The sequence below is a fragment of the Eriocheir sinensis genome, chromosome 60 (assembly GCF_024679095.1).
Source record: "Eriocheir sinensis breed Jianghai 21 chromosome 60, ASM2467909v1, whole genome shotgun sequence".
Lineage (NCBI taxonomy): Eukaryota > Metazoa > Arthropoda > Malacostraca > Decapoda > Varunidae > Eriocheir > Eriocheir sinensis.
Window position 1 is genome coordinate 5,459,144 of NC_066568.1, and position 6,074 is coordinate 5,465,217.

General features: G+C 42.7%; 1 long non-coding RNA gene across 1 annotated transcript; it reads right to left on the minus strand.

The window, feature by feature from the left end:
- Nucleotides 1-3,135: 3,135 nt before the first annotated feature.
- LOC126985645 (uncharacterized) lies at nucleotides 3,136-4,599 on the minus strand. Its single transcript, XR_007738835.1, has 3 exons — nucleotides 4,432-4,599; nucleotides 3,879-4,061; nucleotides 3,136-3,475 (listed from the first exon to the last, which is right to left on the minus strand). It is a non-coding gene; the product is annotated as an uncharacterized LOC126985645 (long non-coding RNA).
- Nucleotides 4,600-6,074: the final 1,475 nt, after the last annotated feature.

The following is a 6,074-nucleotide window of genomic DNA, read 5'->3' on the forward strand; positions in this document are numbered from 1 at the left end:
GATCATGAATACATTACCGCGCTTCTTGGATATCATGTACAGTATTTTCTTACCTGTTACAGTATATTTACAGTAATAAATTACGAAGCTGATTCACAGACTGTGTCAGGTATAAGAATGGGAGTAATTTTGTTAAGTGTAGCACAAGCAGCAGTCACTCCACGAATGCGGTACTCTAAGGGCAAGCGCCCTCCATGTTAGGCGCGCTACACCCTCGTATTTGAACCTCACGGCTTGAACAATATGGCGGCCGATTTGACAGCTGAGACCACGAAAACTGGCTTCACTCACCAGTACAGCACGCTCGGCACTGTGGGCCTCTCCACCCTTAATACCTCCATGATTAATACGCTTGTACCTTCCTTCCTTCCTTCCTTCCTCCGTGTGTCACGCCTTGGAGTTCTTTGTAACAGCCTCGACCTCGCTATCTCCAACAATTTGACAGCCTCCACCCTGTTATCCGGCCTTGGTATCATAACTACACATTTTGACTTGGTATCATATCTACACATTGAATGTAGCTTCGTTCGTTCCTCCGGCCTTGGTATCATATCTTAAATGTTTACGAGGAAGAGGAAAAGGATTAAGAGATTTAGAAAAAAAATTAAGAGAAAAACGAAGAGGATTAAGAGGAAAAGGAAGAGGTTTAAGAGGTTTAGGAGAGGATTAAGAAAAAATGGAAGGAGATTACGAGTTTTAGAAGAGGATTAAGAGGTTTAGAACACAATTAAAAGGAAATGGAAGAGGATTACGAGATTCAGAAGAGGATTAAGAGGTTTACAAGAGGTTTAGGAGGAGGAAGAAAAGAATTAAGAGATTTTGAAGAGGATTAAGAGGAAGAGGATTTGGATTACGAGCTTTACAGTGGTATATCCACGGGTCCCTCTTGGTAGTAGTAGTAGTAGTAGTAGTAGTAGTAGTAGTAGTAGTAGTAGTAGTAGTAGTAGTACAAGTAGGAATGTGTGAGGTATTTCATCTAATCATCCTTCTTTCCATTACCTCAAGCGATATAGATATATAAAAAGAGAGGTAGACATATAGATAGATAGATAGGAATAGATAGAAAGGAAAAGAATATTTGCCACTCACGATAAAGCAAGAAGAGAAATATGTAATGAAAAATGTCTCGTGTGGGTTTGCGTCCCCATCATCACATTCTTGCCCCGCTGGCCAGAACACCGTAGCGAAGAGTATTTCCCATCCACGACCTGCACACATACAGACAGGGCGGCGTACATTCTCTGATAGGGGAGAAGAAGCACACTTAAAGCTTTCATTCAAGGGCAAGAAGGTTAAGTAAGCACTGAGATGGACACTTTACTATTACACTCACACGCAGACATATATGAGTTACAGTTTGAAACGAGAAGATTAAAGTAGACATTGATGTATTGAACTTACACACACTAATAATACGAGCTGTTCGAACGGTCGATAACAGAAACATAGATCATAGAAGAGATAAAAAAAAGACTGATCAAGACGAGAATATTACGATACACATTGATATATTATACTGACACACAGAGACAGAACAAGCTAATAGAACGAGAGAGAGAGAGAGAGAGAGAGAGAGAGAGAGAGAGAGAGAGAGAGAGAGAGAGAGAGAGAGAGAGAGAGAGAGAGAGAGAATTACAATAGACACGATAATATATTGTACTATCACACAACGTCAATAGGATCTAACAAAAAGACGTCCAGACAGTAAGATAGATAGATACATATGGATACATAGATAAAGAGAGAGAGAGAGAGAGAGAGAGAGAGAGAGAGAGAGAGAGAGAGAGAGAGAGAGAGAGAGAGAGAGAGAGAGAGAGAGAGAGAGAGAGAGAGAGAGAGAGAGAAATTGCTTGATTTTTGGATTAACTGACTGATTGATCGATAAATAGATAGATGGACACAAATACAAATAAAAAACAAGCCTACCGGTGCCACAGGCGAAGATGTAAAAAAAATAGAGAAAGGAGAAAGAAAAAGGTATATCAATGTGACAGGGTTAGACGAAAGTGAAGGGAAAGGGCAATATTAAAAGAGAGAGAGAGAGAGAGAGAGAGAGAGAGAGAGAGAGAGAGAGAGAGAGAGAGAGAGAGAGAGAGAGAGAGAGAGAGAGAGAGAGAGAGAGAGAGAGAGAGAGAGAGAGAGAGAGAGAGAGAGAGAGAGAGAGAGAGAGAGAGAGAAAGGGGCGTTGGGTCTGTCAAAAGAGGCAGGTGGAAAGATCAGGCTGTCACGTCACTTGTTCAATATTCATGTCAGGTGTGTAGACATGCTTGTTATACACCTGTGTCCGCCTACCTCTGTCGATGATGAGGTGCGGTTATTGGTGGTTTTATTATTGTTGTTAATGTTATTATTATCATTAGTATTAGTATTGTCTTTGTTGTTGTTGTTGTTATTGTTGTTGTTGTTGTAGCAGAAGCAATAGTAGTAGTAGCAGTAGTAGTAGTAGTAGTAGTAGTAGTAGTAGTAGTAGTAGTAGTAGAAGTAGTAGTAGTAGTAGTAGTAGTAGTAGTAGTAGTAGTAGTAGTAGTAGTAGTAGTAGTAGTAGTAGTAGTAGTAGTAGTAGTAGTAGTAGAAGAAGAAGAAGCAGTAGTAATTGTACCCCTCCTTTCTCTTTTCTTACTATTACATATACTATTAAGTTACAACTACTACTAATACACTACAACTACTACTACACTACAACAACGGTGGCTGAACAGATAACAAGACGGCTCCACGTTCAGGAGGACGCGAGTTCAATCCCCGCCCGGTGCCACCAAGCTTGGATTTTTCAGCCGCCGCCGAGTGGCTTAAAACTACCCATATGCTGTTCAGAAGACCACCTATCAACCCGGACTCTAGATTCTAGGATTAAAGATGAGCTCCGGAAGGGCAGCATGAGCCAATACAAGATGGCGCCACTATAAATACTCGCCTGCGCCAGAACGGGCTGGGCCGACCATCAGGCCCCACCGGGAAAAAGCCTTGGGCCGACCATCAGGATCCACCGGGAAGAAGCCTACCGGCGCAATAGGCCAAGACGTAAAAAAAAAAAAAAATAAATAAAGATAAAAAAAAAAGATACATTGCGATGATTACGAGCAGAAACAAAACCAATGACAGATCTGACAATAATCATAATGATCCCAACAACCACAACAACAATACTACTAATACCATCACAAATACCACCACCACTGCCTCACATTACCTATTCATCAAACCACCAAAAGTTTTTATTCTCCCACTCGGTCCCATTAACAGGCAACAAACTCTTGCTCATCATTGGCCGGTACTGGAAGAGAAGAGCCGTGTAGGTAAAGGCAATATTAACACAGTTTAAGAAGGTAGCCTGGTCGAGCACACCTGTACAGAGGGTCACCTGGGCGGGATGATTAGCCAGGCGGTGGATGAGAGTGTCCAAGTCATCGGTTTGGGAAGGTTTGGTGTGTGGGTGATGCCGGTAAGCCCAAACAGCATCCTCCAAGGCATGATGCTGTGGTGGTGGGGGGGGGGGAGAGAGAGAGAGAGAGAGAGAGAGAGAGAGAGAGAGAGAGAGAGAGAGAGAGAGAGAGAGAGAGAGAGAGAGAGAGAGAGAGAGAGAGAGAGAGAGAGAGAGAGAGAGAGAGAGAAAATATATAAAGAAAGAGAGAAAGAAAGAAAGAAGGAAGGGGAGATCGAAGAGATAAAGATAGATAGGTAGGAATGAGATAAATAAATAAAAAGTGGAAAAGATAATTCAGTTGGTCAATCCCAAATCTTTTCATTATTCATCTTCTGTATTATCCTTTTTTTTCAAATAATTAGCAGGTAGAAACACAATACCTATTACACCTACAACCACTACAACTACAACAACTACTACAACCACATCTACCACTACTACCAACATAACATACCTTTCTCTTCAGGCCATGGGCGAGGTAACAGAGCAAGTAAAATCTTATCGTCTCGTCCACAACTGAGTAACACAACGGAGCGAGGATGAATGGAGTCTTCGTGGCCAGCACGAAAAGGTATGAATAGAGAAGATACTTGATGAGGAACCTCGCCGACCGAACCCCCAGCAGGAAGGAAAAGGCCTGATGGGGGAAACGAAGAAGGGAGTTAGTTTAAAGAAGGAAAAGAGGGAGAAATGAAATGAGGAAAGCAAGAGGTTAAGCCCGGATTGACAGATAGATTGGTAGATAGGTAAATGGGATAATAGATCTATAGATAGACAGGCAAAACAAAGACAAGGACAGACACAAAGATAAAACGAAAATAAAGATGACTCACACAACATCTGTTACACACACACACACACACACACACACACACACACACACACACACACCTCCCATGAACCCAATCACCCACAATCCCCCGCTCCCCTTACTCATCACTCCTTCCCCTCTTTCCGCCTCTCCCTTTCCCCCCCTCTCCCTCACCCCTTTCTCCCTTCCGTTTCACCTGGTCGTGGAGGTCAATAAGGTCATGCAGGTAATCACAGTGTCGCCTCAGGTCATCGAATGAAAACCTGTCCACTACCTGTAAAAACAATAAATAGATAATGAAAAATGTATAGTAGCAGTAGTAGTAGTAGTAATGATATAAACAATAACAACACCAATATCATAACTACCACCTCTAACACTACTGTCACCACCACTCCTATTACTACTACTACCACTACTATTACTGCTGCCACCACTAGCAACACTAAACCAACACTCATACTCACCTCACCATAACCAGAAGCAGTAGCAGCACTTATATCAGCAGCAGCAGAAGCAGGATGAGGAGGAGGAGGAGAAGGAGGCGGAAGAGGAGACGTGACAGAGACAGTAACAAGGGAAGGGAACTCGCAAAACCTCTTTGAATGGGTGTGGGTATGGGTGTGTGGGTGTGGCGAGGCATGCGGTGGGTATGGGTAGGTAGTAGAATCCTGCAGGAGTGATAGGACACGGCCGTAGCACAGCCCCAAGCCCTTGAACAGCGAGACAAAGAACCAATCTATCTCGACGGGTAGCAGATAGACGATCAAGGTATAACTAACCGCCTGGGAAATATTTTCACCTATCATAAACAAAATCAGTAATGTCGTCACAACTACGTACATCAAGGTAAGGAGAGTCATCATGACCCTCCAGGTAAGGCTAGGACAGGTAAACTTCCTCCCTAGGGCTGTCAGGAAGGCGCAGATATCCTTCGTATGAACCAGAATACAGACCCAGGAAATGAGGATGAAGAACGCCTCGATTATAGAGAAGAGACCGACGATTAGGTGGTCAAAAGAATTACCTTTCTCCCCCAAACCTTGCTCCAACACGTAACAAGCCAGAGCCCAGGTGACGAGGCTGCCGCAGAAGAGCTTCACGTACTGTACATGAAAGGTTCCTGAGGGGTCCTCCTGCACGCCTAAGAACCCAGTGACTCCAAGGAACCAGGTGACGATAGGTTGTGACTTGGTGATGCTGACGAAGGCTTGGTTTTCCTCCATCTTCTTCTCCTTCTTCGCCTTCTCCTCCTTCTTCACCTCGGCCTCAGGGTAAGGGTTGCTCCTCCTCCTACTGCCTCCACTCAAATTTCTCCTCCACTTCCTCTTCTCCTCAGAGTAAAAGTCCATGATAAAGGGAGGATGAAAGAAAGGATCAGGGAGAGAGGAAGGAAAAAAGATGAGAGGTAAGAAAAATGGATGGAGAGAAAGAAGGCTGGGAAAGAAAAGGAAATACGGAAGGAAGAAGGGAAGGAAAGAATTAATGAAAAGAGGAAAGTATATGGAAAAAAAAGGAAACAAGAATGGAAGGAGCGAAAGAAAATCTGAACGGAAAAACAAAAGAAGTTTTAGTGACAAATGAAGGGAAGAAACGAAATTGCAATGAAAAAAATAGGTAAAAGAATGAATTATATGATAGAGTAGGAAAAAATTTAAGAAAAAACAGGAAAAGAAAGAAAGAAGAAAAAAGAGCAGAGGAAACTAAAATTAAAGAAAAGACTGAAACATTGTAGTAATAGTAATAGTATCAACAGCAGCAGCAGTAGAAGTAGTAGTAGTAGTAGTAGTAGTAGTAGTAGTAGTAGTAGTAGCAGCAGTAGTAGTAGAAGATGGTGGC